Source organism: Squalius cephalus, assembly GCF_949319135.1.
Source record: "Squalius cephalus genome assembly, chromosome: 6".
NCBI lineage: Eukaryota > Metazoa > Chordata > Actinopteri > Cypriniformes > Leuciscidae > Squalius > Squalius cephalus.
In genome coordinates, this window is record NC_137127.1 from 25152080 (window position 1) to 25172960 (window position 20881).

The following is a 20881-nucleotide window of genomic DNA, read 5'->3' on the forward strand; positions in this document are numbered from 1 at the left end:
ATAAGGGCATTGTGTCTGTTGCCCCGAGAAAGTTTGGTGGAGCTGTGTGACTATCTAATCATTGCCGGAGCAGAGTTTGAACATGTTACCAACAAGGGCCGAACTGCTCTCATCACACTAATTTCAAACCATATACAGAGAGAAGAGCTAGAAGAGCTTGAGGATAAAGGTATGGCTGACTTACTCCATCTTCAAGACAAAATTTCTGAGCGCCAGGTAAAGCTGGCACATCAAAACAAGTAGGCGAACAACAGGACGGGGAGGAGGAAAAAATATTGGAGGGAATTAAGGCCTTGCAGCTTCAGTTAGCAAGCGCACAGAAACAAAATGAGAACAATAAGCCAGAGACAAAAGGAATTAAAAGCGTTACCCCTCCCAGACAGTCACCACAGAGTGTAGTCCACAGTCCTGCACCTCACCCATGGCACAAGGACTTTAAGATAGCTGGCCAAATCGGTGAGCCCGGTCAGAAAGACAAGCTGACTTTTTCAAGCTTAGCACGTCAAATTGAACATGGCTTAAGCAAGGGGTTTCCCGAACTTGAGATAGTAGATGCAGTGATAAGAGTGATATCCCCAGGCATGCAACTCCGCAGCTATTTAGAAGGCAAAACCAACCTGACCTTACCCACACTGAGGCGAATACTGCGATGTCATTATCAAGAGAAAAGTGCAACCGACCTTTATAAGCAGTTGACCTCAGAAGTGCAGGGCATCAAAGAAACCCCACAGAACTTCTTTATTCGCACTTTCGACCTGAGACAAAAAAATTTGTTCGCTTCGCAGGAATCTGAGTCAGGTCTCCAATATGACCCTGGGTTAGTGCAGAAGATGTTTCTTCACACTGTGTTGACTGGCCTGCAGAATGACAACATCAGGCGGGATCTTCAGCCTTATTTGGAGCAAGCTGACATCTCTGATGAACTGTTGCTTGAACGAGTGAATACAGCATGTGCTTATGAAACCGAGAGGCAGAACAAGAAAAAACTGTCAGGACAACAAAGACCTGTTACCATCCATTCAGTTCAGTCCAGCGATGCTCCTGCTGAAAAGAATGAAAACCCACCAACTCAACAAAAGTCTAAAGTTTCCCCAGCTTTTCTCTCCCAGCTTGAGGAAATTAAATCTGAAATGGCTCTGTTGAAAGACCTTAAAGCCGAAGTGTCTCACATTAGGGAGTCCATGCAACAGCCCCAGCACATGCCTAGACAACCACCGCCAGCAGGGGGGGCCGATGGCGCATCAGGACTACAATTCTCAGGTCAGCAGGTGCAGGACCCGGCACAGGGATACTGGTTTAATGTGGGCCCAAGACACCGAGGAGGAACTGCTCAGTATCAGCAAAGGTTTGCCCCACAGCCCAGCTTCCCCCCATCAAATCGTGGTCAAAGGAGAAAATGTTTTGGTTGTCAACAGAGTCGAAGATTATTGCATGCACTGTTACAGGTGTGGCAGTAGCGAGCATTTTCTGGCTGGTTGTCGAGCAAGGGGACAGAGACAGTTTGGAGATGAGTCTTTAAATGGGGGAAGGTCACTCGCACGGGACAGGGAGTGACCAGTAACGCAGCAATGTCCCAGCAATGTGCGAATTCGGGACAGGGGGGTAAAGGACTAATCCTGAAGCAATGTGCATCCTGTAAGAAAATGCTTTACTGTTCTACGCCATGTCAAGTTGATAAGTGGACAGCACACAAAAGAGAATGTCAAGCACTCGCATGTATGACTATAAACACCACTCCGAAGAAGGACAAAAGGGCTAAAAGGGCGCCATTGGTAGGGGGAAAGCACATGGTTGATTGCTTCATCCAAGGCCAAAGTGTTCAGGCTTTGTGGGACTCAGGCTCCCAAGTGACCATAATTGATGAGCGATGGAAAGAAACGCACCTGCCAGACACAAGATTAAGAGACATAACAGAAATTCTGGATATAACACAGACTTTTGACATACAGGCAGCAAATGGGGAGAGCATGCCATACACAGGTTGGGTTGAGGTAACTTTTAGATTAGCTTCAGGGGCTGCATCCAACACAGAAGTTATTGTCCCCACACTTGTAATGAAGGGTGGTAAGCTTGTTCAACCTATCATTGGGTCTAATGTGATTAGGATTATTATAGACAGTGAACTGAAACAGTCAAACACTACTGACAGGGAAGGGTTGAGTAGAACAGTAAGGGCAGCCTTTCCAGGTCAAGCAGCGGCTTTTGTAGAGCAGGTAACTGCAGTTGTAGAGCAAGTTAGCACCACACCAGGGGATGAGTATATAGTTAAGACAAAAACGGAGAGGATTAACATACCAAAACGCACAACAGTCAGGGTTGAGTGTCATGTAAACATGAATTCCCCACATGAAGACAACATTTTTCTCTTCGAGCCGGATGTGAACCCCCGCTGGACAGAGGGACTCGAACTATGTGACATGCTCGTGAAGGTGAATAAGGGCAGCAAAAAACCCTCTATTACTTTAAGTGTGCAGAATATTACAGATCATGACATGATGTTAGCAGGGAAAACGGTAATAGGGATTGTCCAGCAGGTCCAAGCAGTCTACCCCGCCTCCATACTAGAGGGGTCCCGCCCTCCACCTTCAGCTACAACAAATCACATCAGAGCTGAAAAGGATCAGACTACAGGCAATGTTTGGGATCCACCTGTGAATCTGGGCCACCTCAGTGAGCCAGAACGCGAGGTAGTTAATAAGATGTTACGAGAGGAGTGTGCCTCCTTTTCAAGAACAGAGGATGATATCGGTTGTATAGAAAAACTTCAACTCAGCATCTCCCTGAAAGACACCGAGCCTGTCGCAAAAGCACACCTCTCTGTGCCTAAGCCACTTTACCGTAAAAATGAAGGACTACTTGAATGACCTCATCGCTCAGGGTTGGGTGGAAAAGTCTAACTCACCGTACGCATCACCAGTCGTGTGCGTTCGAAAAAAGGATGGGAGTCTCCGACTGTGTATAGACTTTCGTGAAGTGAACAGAAAGACCCTCCCTGACCGCCAACCTATCCCCAGAGTGCAAGATATAATGGATGGCCTGGGAGGAAACTCGTGGTTCTCTCTTTTGGATCAAGGGAAAGCGTACCATCAGGGCTTTATGGCGAAGGAGAGCAGACCCATAACCGCTTTTGTCACACCATGGGGTCTCTATGAGTGGATCAGAATCCCCTTTGGCCTAATGAATGCTCCAGCCGCCTTTCAGCGCTGTATGGAAGAATGCTTGGAGGGGCTGAGGGATGAGATCTGTATCCCATATTTAGACGACACCTTGGTCTTCAGTAGAACCTTCGAGGATCACGTTGAGAATGTAAGGACAGTGCTACAGCGGCTACGGCAGCACGGGATAAAGTTGAAACCAAGTAAGTGTGAAGTGTTCAAGCGTGAGGTCCGCTACTTGGGGCGCATCGTGTCTGCTGAGGGCAGTAAGATGGATCCAGCTGACACTGCGGCTGTTAGGGCTTTAAAGGAGAAGAGGCCACGGACTGTGGGAGAATTGAGAGCAGTCATGGGGCTACTGAGTTATTACAGACAGTATATTAGGGACTTCTCCCGCATCGCCAACCCTCTTTACGCCCTAATGGAATTAGACCCTGGCCCAGATAAGCAGAAGGACCGGAACACCAGGACAAAAAGAGTGAAAGGAAAGTTTAAAGGGACACCATCACACAAGCCAATCACATGGACTGAAAAACATCAACACATATTGGAGGGATTGACTGTCTGGTTGAGCCGCCAATACTTGGGTTTCCAGACTTCAACAAATCGTTCATCCTACACACAGACGCTTCACAGCAAGGCCTGGGTGCAGTGCTATATCAAGAGCAGGAGGGGAAGCTTTGTGTAATAGCCTATGCATCTCGCACACTGACCAAAGCAGAAAAAAACTACCATCTGCATTCAGGGAAACTTGAATTTCTGGCTTTGAAGTGGGCCGTTACAGAGCGTTTCCGAGACTACCTAATCAGCTCATCTTGCACTGTATATACGGACAACAACCCACTAACCTACGTGTTATCGACGGCCAAGCTGAACGCAACAGGACAGAGGTGGGTTGCTGAATTAGCAGACTTCGACATAACAATAAAATATCGCCCGGGCAGAGAGAACTGTGATGCTGATGGCCTTTCAAGAATGCCCTGTGACATAGAAACAATGATTGAAGAATGTTCAGAGGAAATGTCCTCCCCTTCTGTGCAAACTACAGTACAAGCTGTGGAAATGAGTGTTTCGCACACTGTTTGGTCCATTATGGCTACTGGTTGTGCGGAAACGGATGTAGACATGACTACGCCCCTTTCAAGAGCAGCTCTCTGTCAAGCTCAAAAAGATGATAAAGATATTGGCCCCATCATCGCCTGTAAACAGTCAAATGAAAGACCTGTAGGAAAGCAGTTAAAGGACAAGTTCGGTATTTTACACTTAAAGCCCTGTTTACAGATCGTTTCTGATGAAATAGAATGGTTGAGATAAAAATGTGGACACATGCTGCTGTCCCGAGAATTTTAGGTTTATTTCGCTTCTCCCCCCCACCTACAGAATGGCAGCCTATGGGCACTGGAACAATCCTTCCTAAAACGCATTAAACTTTCGATTACAAAGACGTGAAACTCACCGAGTGGTCAGGGGTGTTCACTGATATGCTCACACAAAAATCGCTGCAAAAGATGCTTTCCAACAGGTTTTATCGTAGTTTTTGTCCAACTCCATTGACTTGAATTGGATGGGCTGTGTGCAGTACGGTATTACTCCGCCGCTTCTTCTTCTGCTTCTTCTGTGTATTCAATTAAATGCCAGTGGTTTGCTTGCAATTGGCAAAGGTGCATTATCGCCACCAACTGGGCTGGAGTGTTTATTATTCAAGCTCTCAACGGAAGAATCTACGGGTGTGAGACGTTTGGAAAAATAGATCCACAGTTTTACAACGAATGGTAAAACACCTGTTGGAAAGCATCTTTTGCAGCGATTTTTGTGTGAGCATATCAGTGAACACCCCTGACCACTCGGTGAGTTTCATGTCTTTGTAAACGAAAGTTTCATGCGTTTTATGAAGGATTGTTCCAGTGCCCATAGGCTGCCATTCTGTAGGTGGGGGGGAGAAGCGAAATAAACCTAAAATTCTCGGGACAGCAGCATGTGACCAAATTTTAATCTTAACCGTTCTATTTCATCAGAAACGATCTGTAAACAGGGCTTTAAGTGTAAAATACCGAACTTGTCCTTTAAAGTCATTCGGTGCAGGGAGCAGGTGTCTCCTCCGAGACTGGGAGAAACTCAGTTTTGATGGAGATGGGATACTTCATAGAAAGACTGCAACCAAGACACAACTTGTTCTCCCTGAAATATACAAGTCAACAGTTATGAGACAGCTCCACAATGATATGGGACACCAAGGTGTGGAACGCACAACATCACTTGTTCGGGATCGCTTCTTCACACATGCAGAGAGAGATTGAACACTATGTCACTCAAAACTGTACCTGCCTTAAACAGAAAAAACCCTGTCGAGAAACAAGAGCTCCACTCACACCGATTGTCACCACTCAGCCATTCGAGCTTGTATCTATTGACTTTCTGCATCTAGACAAGTGTAAAGGTGGATATGAAAACATATTTGTAATCGTAGATCATTACACACGCTTTGCACAAGCCTACCCCACCACATCAAAATCTGCCAAAACTGTAGCTGATAAGATATTTAATGATTATGCGTTGAAGTTTGGGTTCCCCCTGAGGATCCATCATGATTAGGGAGGCGAATTCGAAAACCAGTTGTTTGCACAGCTGAAGAAGAACTGTGGTGTGATGGGCTCAAGAACAACACCGTACCACCCACAAGGTAATGGGCAGGTGGAGCGCCTGAACAGAACATTACTGCAAATGCTGAGAACGCTCACAGAGAGGCAGAAGTCAGATTGGAGAGAGTCATTGCCCAAGCTTATCTACGCATACAACAGCACTCGATGTGAAGTCACAGGTTTCTCCCCCTTCTACCTCCTGTTTGGAAGATCACTGAGATTACCTGTGGACTTATTATTTGGCTTGACACCAGAGGCTGGGACTGCTGATCATCAGGAGTATATGAGAAGGTGGAAAGAACAGATGCAAGAGGCTTATGAGATCACAACGGCAAATGCCAAAAAATGTGCTGAAAAGAGTAAGAGAAATTATGACAGCAAAGTGAGGAGTTCTGTATTGCACGAGGGTGACCGGGTTCTCGTCAGGAATTTGACACCCAGGGGCGGAACAGGGAAGCTCCGAAATCACTGGGAGGATTGCATTCACTAAGTTATCCGCCAGGTGGGAAAAGACATGCCCATATATGAAGTAATATCAGAACAAGGCAAAGCAAGAGGACGTAGGATACTGCATCGTAACCTGCTGTTGCCGTGTGACCATTTGCCACTGGAAATACAATTGAAACCAGTTAAAGCAAAAAGACAAATCACAGCATGGACCCGCAAAGGAAGAGAGCAACAACACCAAGAAGTAGACGTTGAGGATAGTGATGAAGATGACTATGGATACTATCCGCCCATGGATCAGTCTCTCCCTGTGATACAGCCCGAAGTAGACACAGACAGTCAGGATGCTGACAAGGAAGTTGAACAACTTTCGCAGGATGCTGAGCCGCAGCAACAGGACCTTTGCCAGCTGGAGCAGGATAGTGGAGATACACTGACAGAGAGGGACACATCAAGACAACAGGAGATTATTGCTCAAAAGGACACTGCCCTGGGGGAGGGAACGTCCATAGTGCAGTCACCTGTTCAGAGTGGAACCCACCGTGGACATCAACAGCGATACCAGCGACCAGTCAGGGAGAGACGGCCTCCAAGAGTCTTCACATATGACCAGTTGGGCAATCCTGGTTGTTACAGCACCGAACCCACAAGTAACATCATGCAGTGGTACTCACCAGCACCTTATAGAGTCATGCAAGCAGCAAATGCATGGATGACTCCAGTACAGCACTTTGGCTACCAGTCTGTTGTGGTACCAGGGTACTGAATGTGAAACACACTTAACCATTTGAACATACATCATACACTCATTGATGGACTGTGGAACAATCTGAGTGTTGATACTTACCCATTTGAACGTACATCACACACATTCACTATACATTCATTGATGGACTGTGGAACAATCTGAGTGTTGATACTTACCCATTTGAACGTACATCACACACATTCACTATACATTCATTGATGGACTGTGGAACAATCTGAGTGTTGATACTTACCCATTTGAACGTACATCACACACATTCACTATACATTCATTGATGGACTGTGGAACAATCTGAGTGTTGATACTTACCCATTTGAACGTACATCACACACATTCACTATACATTCATTGATGGACTGTTGAACGTACTGAGTGTTAACACACTTACCCATATGCACATACATTATACACTCACGGATGGACTGTTGAATGTACTGAGTGTTCACAATACACACACATTCATTATTCACTCGATGGACTGATGGACAAGCCGAGTGCTAACATATACACTACACACACTCCTGGACTTTTGAATAAGCTGAGTGCTTGTATATGAACTGTTACAAAGGTGATCTGGTGACATCATATGTACGGTTTAACTGTCTTCATCATTACCCATCTGTTGGTTGGGATGTCGAGGACGACATCTGTGTTGAAGGGGAGTATGTAAGGATGATAAAAATTGTCATACTCATACATTGCATGTCATTGAATGTGTTGATAAAAGTTAAAATATACTTATAAGTTGTAGATCAGTAATCCATTGCTCTTTGGGTAAAAGAGGCTAAAGAGATTAGCTAAAGAGATTAATAAGATAAAAAGACAAGACAATCTGTGTTTAAAATGCTGTTTTATTGTATAACATTTAAATTACAATATGTTTGCTTGTTTACATAAGTTTCACTTTAAGTTTAAGTACCAGTCTGTGATTGATCGCTAATGCCTTGTTCAGTAAGGATCTGTTAACGATTAATAATGCCTCGTTCAACCTGTGTACGGAGCGCGCGGCTGACGTTCGTCCATTATAACATTGGACTGGACTGAGGCTGCATCGCATCCGTGGTTTATTGTCCATTTCCTCTTTTACAGGTATGAACGAGGGTTGTATTGTGTTTGAATGATTTATAGATGTGTTTAGTAATGTAAGGAACATGTGGGAAGTAAATGTTAGTGATTGTAATGATTCATGTGCATTTAGTAGTCTGAAGTGTTGCTCTTGTGTAGCCTGCGTGCTAGCTGTGTACTGTAGCACATGTTGTAGCACGTGAAATCGAGGTTAAAACGTGACGGTAATGGAACACCGCAGCCATTTTCTCTGTGCGTATTTGTTTTAGATCATACGGATAAGGTAAAAGTGCTATTGTATAGGTTTAAGAAAAGTGAGTTTTTAATGTAAAGAAGCAACATAGTTTATGTGTAAGCACAATGCTACTACTGAGGGTAAAATGTCAAGTGTATTCTGAATTAATAACTATAAAACAGCAGTATAGCATTACAGAATATATTTTATGCTGTTTATTGTTCTAAACACTTCCAGAGTAAATTCAAATCTATTTTTGTTTAAATAATACTGTTTTAATATGCTGTAAACACATTTTGATATTTTTGGTAACTTACTTTAAATGTAGATTCAGGTATTTTATTAATATAGAGTTATAACTGACCAGCTGATATTTCTCCAGATTGTGAAGTTTCTTAGAGAGACATTATGTTGTGCAAAATGGAGAATAACATGTAATTGTGATACTGAGTAAATATGTTACTATGCTGTTCATGGTAAATACATTATAATATTGGACTGGACTGAAGCTGCATCGCGTCCGTGGTTTATTGTCCATTTCCTCTTTTACAGAGGCGTAACATTTGCAGCCATTGGCAATACGCGCCGTTTGCCAGATACCAACGCATGTTATGTATATTGCACTAAGCGTCGCTGCTGTATTGCTGCTTGGATTCCTGGTAGGTCTCTTTCTGGCTCTTGTAGCCGTATTTATTTTAAGTGATGTATAGTGATGGGGTTTATCTGTGTATTCCAGCTCGCCTTTGTAACCTTTGTTCATCTGTTGCTGCCGGATGAATTAACGCGATCTCCGCATGTTTGGTATGTGTGATCATTGTATAACAATGATGAGTTAATACTATGCATTTTTTAGCTTATATTCGGGCTTTTGCAGGTGAATTAATCTAACTGTATAAGGGCACTTGAAGACTGCTGCTCGGATTAGGACTTTCATCGCTGCTGTTTTGTTCCTACTATTCTAACCTTTTGTTTCTATTGTTTTGTTTCATTAACATGCTTGCGTGCGGTTGCTCACATGTGAGCACGCTTCAGCATTGTTGATGTTTGTTTTTGCTTGCTTATATTTGTTATTTTGCTTTATTATTGTGTGATTATTTAATTTATTATTTTCCTGTATTTTGCTTGCTTTTGTTTTCTTATTTTTTCGAGTGCTGTCCTAGTATTTTTTTTTTTTTTTGTTGTGTTGTGAATAATATTTTCTTTTTATTAATTGTTACTGTGAGTGATACTCGGCCTGTCAAAGGAAAGAGGGGTTGTGAGTGGTAACCGGCCTGTGAAGCTTGGACAGGTTGGTGACAGTGGTCTATTCACAATTACTGAAACCGTTGAGTGCAGGTTTGAGTGGATCGTCTTTTTCGTGTTATATTGTTTTTTGTTTGTTTTGTATATTGTGTCTTGTAAATTGGGTACCCATATGTAAGAACAATTATTGTCTTTTTGTAATTTGCATTTCTTGTGTTTCAGGCACTGTGAGTCCGGAGCAGGAGGGCTAGTTGCTCTATTTGGTGGTGGGTCCTGATGATGCACAGTGTGTGGTCTACAACCCATAGTGATTGATCTTGGTTGATGTGAGTGTGCAGTGTAGTGCACGTGTGGGTGCTCCTTGACCATCGCTGACGTTGGCGAAGTTTGGCACTAGCTCGTTCTGCTTCTCGTCCTGGTAGTCCTTTATTGTTATTGTGTGGTTGTTATGATTGAGCCTAATTGCCTTGCACTCCAGCATTTTATCTTTGTCCAATAAAGAATATTTTTGTACTTTGTCATATCCACGTCTCAGAGTCTCTGTGTAAGGGAAAAATCGAACCTGTGTGTCCTCATTAGGATACTTCCCTGGCTTAGTGACCAGACTCTCTTCCTCCTTTGCTCTGTCTTTCTCTTTCTCTTTCGTTCTTCTTGCTTTGTATCTCTGTCTTTTCCAAGTTCTTTCTCTGTTATCAAGCCTACTGCTCTTCACCACACGTGCGTCTGTTTTTAACGCATCTTGACTGCCATACAGTCGACATGAAGCCCGGTTGAAGTTTATTCATTTAGTTTAGTAATATTTCCTTAGACTCAATGGCTCCATGCCTTGACAAGTGGTCCACATTGGTAGTTCACAAGCAAACATGCCACTGTGAACAGCTGGTTTATGCTACCAGAAATGGACAAGGGGATGACTGTGTCAAACAACTTATGCTCTTTAACCCCCTGAGGTCGACGGTATCGCCTGCGATACCAGCTCGCTTTTTTTTTATCAGTGTAAAAGAAACTCATAAATACTCTGTTGACTTTGATTTTCCATAGGAGTTTCATACATCAATCGATTCTGTTAAATGTGTATTATTTTTGTGTATACTCACAATAAAAACAAAGTGTTGTGCTTTTTGCCAAATAAAGAAAAATAAACACGAAGCGAGTTCTGCCTTCTCTCTGCCAGTAAAGTCCATTCTGAAACGCGTCCGAAAATGAACTGTAGCTCAGCGAATACTCAGTCAAATAGGCATACAGACACACAGGCATGAAGCTTGAATTCTCTTCTTTTAAATGAAGTAATTTATATAAAAAACAAATATTCTCATCTTGTGAAATCTGTATTAAAAGAGAGCGATTCCAGTCGACCTAATTACAGCTGATTCAGATGTAATGTGACTCCGCCCACGGAGAGCGTGCGCTATTCAAACGCAAATGGCTGAGGCAATCCGCGCAATCCTGTGAACGCCCCCATCAGCTTGAGAAAACACACAAGTTTATTCAGATCATTACTTGTTTACACCGTCTTGCAGCGCTGTGAGGAATAATAATAATGGAAAATGTCCCTCAGAAGTGCGGGTATATCGAGGAGCGAGCTGAGGAATACTAGTAAGTTTTTTTTCCTTATCACGTGAATTTCTTCACGTGGGTTTCTGTTTATGAATGAATGAACGGCAGAGATGCGCTCTGTTTACCACAGCTGGCAAAGACAGTTTAAATTTAAATCGCGTGTGTGAATGAATGATGATGTTTTAGCAAACTGTATTGCTATACTGAGATGAGTAAAAATCGACTGAAATATGTTGAAATAAAATGTAGGCTATTTGTATAAGCAACGTATTAAACTGCAAATTAACAATATGCCCTAATATTTCATGAAAACAACGTTACAGTCAGGCGAAATATGAAAGTTTATAAAGTTTAAGAAATATACAGTTTTTACTGTAGAATATACTGCCTCGTCAAATAAGCTTTTGTTTAGCAATTTCTATATATAAAATACTATTTTTGTCAAAAATAAAGTCATCAACTAAGATGTTAGCTGTTCCAATGTTGGCTATATTCAAACTAATGAATACATAGATAAAATGTAGGCCTATAATCATTTTTTTTACAAAGAAAGAGTACACTTGAAATATTGTTGAAATTGTAATTAAGTTGGCTTGAGAGAGCCAACTTACTGAAATCCTATTTAAACTTATTATTAACCTGTTAAGCTGCAACCCCACTTTTGAAAAATCCCCAGAAATGACATACCCAAACTGAAACAGATACAGTTCATGAACCCTTTGCACTAAAAGCACAAGTATGATCTCATTTGAAAGCTGACACCTGGTAGTTTATTGTAAATGTAGAATTAATTCTTGTCATAATGATTTTTCTTTTTTAAATAGCTTCAAAGTTTTGTAAAGTTATTAGAATTTTTTTTTTATGAAACATATTAATGAAAATAAAATTGAAGTTGGCACTGGAGCAATCTAGAAATGCACTACAGCTAAAGCCACATGTCTGACCATGTTATATTTAAAATATGAAGATAATAAGTCTAAAACTCTGTATTTAGTTAAATGTTTTTCAAGATCATGTCATGACTTTATTTTGATTAGGCTACTCTAAAAATGCTACTGATGATTAGTCATCGTCTAAGCATCCATTCAGTCTTTTGTCTCTATTGTTTTGTGGTGCAAACGAGCCCCATTCAGTCTCAGTCTCCCCCTGCACACATTCACACCTCTCCAGACTGGTTATGGCTCGAAATATGCATTTCTTTTGTCTGCATTATAGTTACTAACGACTGGCTATTCACAGGGTTTCAATCCCTAATTTCTTTTATCAAAGTTCTCACTTCACATTTGAAGTGCACTAAATAGTGGTCAAATGCACTAAAACATATCAGTAAGCATTCTTATTTAGAACAAAATTCATAAAAGAATAACCCCTGGTGGCAGGTGCACCTGGGCTAGCTAGCATGTTAGCTTAGCACACCATCAATACACGACCATTTATGAGATTAAAACCATGTTTGTGCTCCAAACTTACTTCATAATGCAATCGAGTGTTTTAAATAATCTTCTGTGATATAATTTGTAAATCTAGGAGCATATCCATCATTAAAGGAAAGCTTACCGACCAGAGGTTCAACATCAATGAAACACCTATTCCATTGATATCAGAGCAGCCTGTCAAAAGCCTAGGACGATGGTACAATGCAAGTCTCAAAGACGCAGAACAGTGTGACAAATTGAGGGAAGAAACCATCAAAGGCCTTGTCAGTATTGACAAGACTTCACTTCCTGGAAAGTTGAAACTGTGGTGCCTGCAGTTTGGGTTGCTCCCCCGCCTAATGTGGCCTCTAACGGTGTACGAGTTTCCTATTTCCAAAGTTGAGAAGCTGGAGAGGACTGTCAGTGCATACATCAAGAAGTGGCTGGGACTCCCGCGCTGCCTCAGTAACATCGGGTTATACGGAAACAGTGCACTGGAACTGCCCATCTCTAGCCTCACTGAAGAATATAAGTGCACCAAAGTGAGGCTGAGTATGACCCTTGCAGAGTCTCAAGATGCAGCCATACGAACAGCTCCTCCCAGACTGGCAGCTGGGAAAAAGTGGACCCCAGCTGAGGCTGTAGAGCAAGCACAATCCGCTCTCAGACATGGAGACATAGTGGGACAGGTACAGCAGGGAAGAGGCGGGTTTGGACTTGGGACTAGTCGACCTACATGGCACAAGGCAACATCTGCAGAGAAGAGAAAGATGATAGTTGCTGAGGTCCGGCACCAACAGGAAGCAGAGAGATGTGCAAAGGCAGTGGCACAAGCCAAGCAGGGACAGTGGACTACCTGGGAAAACCTGGAGCACCATAAGCTCACCTGGAGAGATATATGGGAGATGGAAGGAAGCCAAATAAGCTTCCTCATCAGGGCCACTTACGATGTTCTTCCTACACCTAAGAATCTTAACCAGTGGTTTGGAGAAGATCCAGCATGCCCTCTCTGCCAAACCCCAGCAACTCTCAGGCACATCCTCACCGGCTGCAAAACCAGTCTGTCCCAAGGCCGTTACACCTGGAGGCATAACCAAGTCCTATGCCAACTGGCAGCTATTCTGGAAGGAAGGCGATCCTTCATCAATGCCCTCCCTCACCCAACATCTGGACACTCATCCACTATCCCGTTCGTAAGAGCAGGGCAGTGCCCAGGAAAACCAGCTGCAAGAGTGGATAGCACCCTCTTGGACGCCGCACGGGACTGGAAAATACAAGTGGACCTAGATCAGCAACTCAGGTTTCCGACTGAGATTTTAAACACCAATCTCAGGCCGGATCTTGTTTTGTGGTCAACTTCACAGAAGTCCCTGTTCATCGTGGAACTAACTGTACCATGGGAGGCTGCAGTGGGAGAAGCGTATGAACGGAAAAAGCTGAAGTATACTGATATAGCTTTTGAAGCAGGACAACGGGGCTGGCGTGCACAGGTGCTTCCGGTGGAGGTTGGTTGCAGAGGATTTGTGGCCACATCCATAATCAGGCTCCTGAAGGGGATGGGAGTTCGGGGACAGGCCTTCAGGAAAGCCTTCAGATCACTGTCGGAGGCGGCGGAGCGGGGCAGCAGGTGGATCTGGATAAAGAGGAAGGACCCCAACTGGGCTGCAAAAAACAATAAGGAGGGGTAAGAGCAGAAGGGGGCTCACCTGGGACGCCAGGTGTTGCCGTTGAGCCCTCTGGAGGTGTCGTGGGCCTATCAATGAAACACCGGTGAAGGAGGGTGCCCACCTGAAGACCCTGATGATGTTCTCACCCCTTTTCCCACTTAAAATTAGGAAGTGCTGATAACTAGGGATATTAATATCAAGTCCTATGAGCTGAACTGGCTTCAGATAAAAAAAAAATCAGACAGAAAACATTATTTATAGTTTTATGCACGATGATAAAGTCTATATCGATTAGCATTACATTATAAATATAATCCATTATTATGAAAATACCTGGCATGGCTTGAAGAACACAGGCAAATCAAATATCATAGCAAACATGTTTATTGTCTTCAAAACATCTTTTATCTGCATATTACAGCGGGATCTCTGTAGCTTTGTGTGTAGCAATGACGTCCTGGAATGTCACATGATTATGGCTCTTCTTCATGTTCCATATATGGATTATTTTTTGTGCATATAGCGCCCTCAGGCTATTGGTATGAATTGAAAACACTGCACATCTCAGTAAGAAGCGATCATAATGATTACATCGACGCATTTGGGTATAAATTCAATAAATATTATTCCTGTCTTTAGAAATATGATGTGAATCTTTGAGAATATATCAATATTTCTCCAAGTTTGCACATTTTTGAGCTAAAAGCCCTGAAGGACGTTGTTTTGTGTATCGCTGTCATGACGACAGCACGGGAGTTTTTTATGAATGGAAGCGGCTGACGCGCATAATTCATATTAAAGGTATCGACTCATTTTTTCATTTCATAACTCCTGACACAAATTAAGACATAACTGTCACTATAAGTTTCTCAGAATACAATAGTGGTCAAATACTGAAACTTGAGTATTATATCTTTTTAATGATGTATAGTTTGTCAAGGTATAACATTAAATCTGATAGTAACTTTGAACTATATAAATAAAAAAACGCTTCAGTGCGCCCACGCACTGGTGAAGCTTAACAGGTTAAGTTGGCTTGAGAGAGCCAACTTACTGATATTGTACTTAAACGTATTATTAAGTTGGCTTGAGAGAGCCAACTTACTGATATTGTACTTAAACTTATTAAGTTGGCTTGAGAGAGCCAACTTACTGATATTGTACTTAAACTTATTAAGTTGGCTTGAGAGAGCCAACTTACTGAAATCCTATTTAAACTTATTATTATTAAGTTGGCTTGAGAGAGCCAACTTACTGAAATCCTATTTAAACTTAATATTATTAAGTTGGCTTGAGAGAGCCAACTTACTGAAATCCTATTTAAACTTATTATTATTATTATTATTATTAAGTTGGCTTGAGAGAGCCAACTTACTGAAATCCTATTTAAACTTATTATTATTATTATTAAGTTGGCTTGAGAGAGCCAACTTACTGAAATCCTATTTAAACTTATTATTATTAAGTTGGCTTGAGAGAGCCAACTTACTGAAATCCTATTTAAACTTATTAAGTTGGCTTGAGAGAGCCAACTTACTGAAATCCTATTTAAACTTATTAAGTTGGCTTGAGAGAGCCAACTTACTGAAATCCTATTTAAACTTATTAAGTTGGCTTGAGAGAGCCAACTTACTGAAATCCTATTTAAACTTATTAGTGGTGCTTTTCAAAGCAACACTATTGTTATTGCTCATACTTATTCTGGAAAAAAGTTTGGCGCGTAACTCGCCCCACACCGTTTGTCTCAGACCCCTGAGTGAGGTGTCAAATCGACCGGCTCATTTAGGAGAGGTGTGCTATATCTTTTCTAAGCGATCGGGTGTACGATGTTCGCACAGCGGACGAAAAAGCGGCCAAAAAAGTCCCATTGACTTAACATTGGGCATTCTAAAAAAATTCAAATCCAAACCGACGTTTTCACACACACAGACTCCAAGGGCCTGACACCCCTGCGTCTCTCCCTCTCTCTCTCCCTCAGAGGATTTATATTATCAAGCAGCCAATAAGTAATGGCCTAAAATCTTCATAGCCACACCCTAGCAACCAGTTACAGCACCCTAGCAACCACTAAGAGCTCCCTAGCAACCACCCTAAACCAAAAAAAAACATTTTTTTTATTTTTTTTAATTTTTTAAAGCAATTTTACTCTCGTGGCCTTACGATATCGCTCCATGCTTGTGCCTATTCGGCCATAGGCACGAGGCCGCAGGCCGAGTGCCGTACTGAAGGCACTCGTTATTAAAGATTTTAAGAACTCTATAACAACTCCATAGTAACCATCTTTGACAACTACCAACCACCTAGTAACACCATAGCAACTAAAAAAAATACCTTAGCAACCATCCTGAACACCCTAGCAACGTCTAGAAATGCTCTAGTAACCACCAAAAATACCGTAGCAACCACCCAGAACACCCTAGCAACTGTCTAGCAACCCCCCAGAACACCTAGCAACTGCCTAGCAACCACCCAGAACACCCTAGCAACTGCCTAGCAACGCCCTAGCATCCACCCAAAATACCATAGCAACTGCCTAGCAACACCCTAGCAACCACCCAGAACACCCTAGCAACCACCTAGCAACGCCCTAGCAACCACCTAGCAACACCATAGCAACCACCCAGAATACCCTAGCAACCGCCTAGCAACGCCCTAGCAACCACTCAGAATACCCTAGCAACCGCCTAGCAACACCATAGCAACCACCCAGAATACCCTAGCAACCGCATAGCAACCACCCAGAACACCCTAGCAACCACCCAGAATACCCTAGCAACTGCCTAGCAACACCATAGCAAACACCAAAACACCCTAGCAACCGCCTAGCAACATCATAGCAACCACCCAGAACACCCTAGCAACCGCCTAGCAACACCCTAGCAACCCCCCAGAACACCCTAGCAACCACCCAGAATACCCTAGCAACTGCCTAGCAACACCATAGCAAACACCAAAACACCCTAGCAACCGCCTAGCAACATCATAGCAACCACCCAGAACACCCTAGCAACCACCTAGCAACACCCTAGCAACCACACAAAGTACCTTAGCAACCGCCTAGCAACACCCTAGCAACCACCCAAAATACCTTAGCAACCACCTAGCAACACCATAGCAACCACCCAGAACACCCTAGCAACCGCCTAGCAACCACCCAGAACACCTTAGCAACCACCCAAAATACCCTAGCAACCAACCAGAATACCCTAGCAACCGCCTAGCAACCACTCAAAACACCCTAGCAACCACCTAGCAACCACCCAGAACACAATAGCAACCAACCAGAATACCCTAGCAACCACCTAGTAACACCATAGCAACCACCCAGAACACCCTAGCAACCACCCAAAACACCCTAGCAACCAACCAGAATACCCTAGCAACCGCCTAGCAACCACCCAAAACACCCTAGCAACCACCTAGCAACCACCCAGAACACCCTTGCAACCGCCTAGCAACACCCTAGCAACCACCCAGAACACCCTAGCAACCGCCTAGCAACCGCCCAAAATACCTTAGCAACCGCCTAGCAACCACCCAGAATACCCTAGCAACCGCCTAGCAACACCATAGCAACCACCCAGAACACCCTAGCAACCGCCTAGCAACACCATAGCAACCACCCAGAACACCCTAGCAACCGCCTACCAACCACCCAAAATACCTTAGCAACCGCCTAGCAACACCATAGCAACCACCCAGAACACCCTAGCAACCGCCTAGCAACACCATAGCAACCACCCAGAACACCCTAGTAACCGCCTAGCAACCACCCAGAACACCCTAGCAACACCATAGCAACCACCCAGAACACCCTAGCAACCGCCTAGCAAAAAAACGTTCTGGTCCAAACTTTCTCAAGCCAACTTAAAGTTTGTCTCGACGAACTTTTGCATCTAGTTAATGGTGCTTGCTGAAAGCAAGGCATCATTAGTGTTCTCTTGCATACTTATTATTATTCTTCTTATTATTCCACACAAAAGTTTGGCGCGAAACTCGCCCCGCACCGTTTGTCTCAGACCCCTGAGTGAGGTGTCAAATCGACCGGCTCATTAAGGAGAGGTGTGCTATGACTTTTCTAAGCGATCGGGTGTACGATGTTCGCACAGCGGCCAAAAAAGCGGCCAAAAAAGTCCCATTGACTTTACATTGGGAGTTCTAAAAATATTTGAATCCCAACTGCCGTTTTCACACACACAGACTCCAAAGGGCCTGACACCCCTGCATCTCTCCCCCTCTCTCTCCCTCAGAGGATTTATATTATCAAGCAACCAATAAGTAATGGCCTAAAATCTTCATAGCCACACCCTAGCAACCAGTTTCAGCACCCTAGCAACCACTAAGAGCTCCCTAGCAACCACCCTAAACCAATAAATAATTAAAAAAATTTTTTTTTACATTTTTTAAAGCAATATCACACTCGTAGCCTTGTGGTATTGCTCCATGCTTGTGCATATTCGGCCAAAGGCACGAGGCCGCAGGCCTCGTGCCATACTGAAGGCACTCATTATTAAAGATTTTAAGAACTCTATAAAAACTCCATAGTAACCATCTTTGACAACTACCAACCACCTAGTAACACCATAGCAACTACCAAAAATACCTTAGCAACCACCCTAAACACCCTAGCAACGTCTAGAAACGCTCTAGTAACCACCTAAAATACCCTACCAACCACCCACAACACCCTAGCAACTGCCTAGCAACCACCCTGAACCCTCTAGCAACCGCCTAGCAACCACCCACAACAACCTAGCAACTGCCTAGCAACCACCCTGAACCCTCTAGCAACCGCCTAGCAACCACCCAGAACACCCTAGCAACTGCCTAGCAACGCCCTAGCAACCACCCAGAATACCCTAGCAACCGCCTAGCAACACCATAACAACCACCCAGAACACCCTAGCAACTGCCTAGCAACGCCACAGCAACCACCCAGAACACCCTAGCAACCGCCTAGCAACACCCTAGCAACCGCCTAGCAACACCCTAGCAACCACCTAGCAACTGCCTAGCAACCACCCAGAACACCCTAGCAACGCCCTAGCAACCACCCAGAACACCCTAGCAACCACCTAGCAACCACCCAGAACACCCTAGCAACTGCCTAGCAACGCCCTAGCAACCACCCAGAATACCCTAGCAACCGCCTAGCAACCACCCAGAACACCCTAGCAACTGCCTAGCAATGCCCTAGCAACCACCCAGAATACCCTAGCAACCGCCTAGCAATGCCCTAGCAACCACCCAGTACACCCTAGCAACCACCTAGCAACTGTCTAGCAACCACCCAGAACACCCTAGCAACCGCCTAGCAACCACCCAGAACACCCTAGCAACACCCTAGCAACCACCCAGAACACCCTAGCAACCACCCAGAACACCCTAGCAACTGCCTAGCAACGCCCTAGCAACCACCCAGAATACCCTAGCAACCACCTAGCAACACCATAGCAACCACCCAGAACACCCTAGCAACCGCCTAGCAACACCATAGCAACCACCCAGAACACCCTAGCAACTGCCTAGCAACGCCCTAGTAACCACCCAGAACACCCTAGCAACCACCTAGCAACACCCTAGCAACCACCAAAAATACCCTAGCAACCGCCTAGCAACCACCCAGAATACCATAGCAACTGCCTAGCAACCGCCTAGCAACCACCCAGAACACCCTAGCAACGCCCTAGCAACCACCCAGAATACCATAGCAACTGCCTAGCAACCGCCTAGCAACCACCCAGAACACCCTAGCAACGCCCTAGCAACCACCCAGAATACCCTAGCAACTTACTAGCAACCGCCTAGCAACCAGCCAGAACACCCTAGCAACTGCCTAGCAACACCCTAGCAACCACCCAGAATACCATAGCAACTGCCTAGCAACACCATAGCAACCACCCAGAACACCCTAGCAACCACCTAGCAACACCCTAGCAACCAACCAGAACACCTTAGAAACTGCTTAGCAACACCATAGCAACCGCCCAGAACACCCTAGCAACTGCCTAGCAACCACCATGAAAACCCTAGCAACTGCCTAGCAACCACCCAGAACACCCTAGCAACTGCCTAGCAACGCCCTAGCAACCATCCAGAATACCATAGCAACCGCCTAGCAACGCCCTAGCAACCACCCAGAATACCCTAGCAACCGCCTAGCAACACCATAGCAACCACCCAGAACACCCTAGCAACCGCCTAGCAACACCATAGCAACCACCCAGAACACCCTAGCAACTGCCTAGCAATGCCCTAGCAACCACCCAGAATACCCTAGCAACCGCAGAGCAACACCATAGCAACCACCCAGAATACCCTAGCAACCGCAGAGCAACACCATAGCAACCACCCAGAATACCCTAGCAACACCCTAGCAACCACCTAGAATACCATAGCAACTGCCTAACACCATAGCAACCACCCATAACACCATAGCAACCACCCATAACACCCTAGCAACGCCCTAGCAACCACCCAGAATACCCTAGCAACCACCCAGAATACCCTAGTAACTGCCTAGCAACGCCCTAGCAACCACCCAGAACACCCTAGCAACCATTTAGAGCCACATATAAACCATATTGCAACATATAGAAGCTATATTTCAGCTCCACAACATTGTACAGACATGGTTGTTGGCTCGTATGCAATCATGTACAACACCCTAGCAACCGAGTGGAGAGTTTT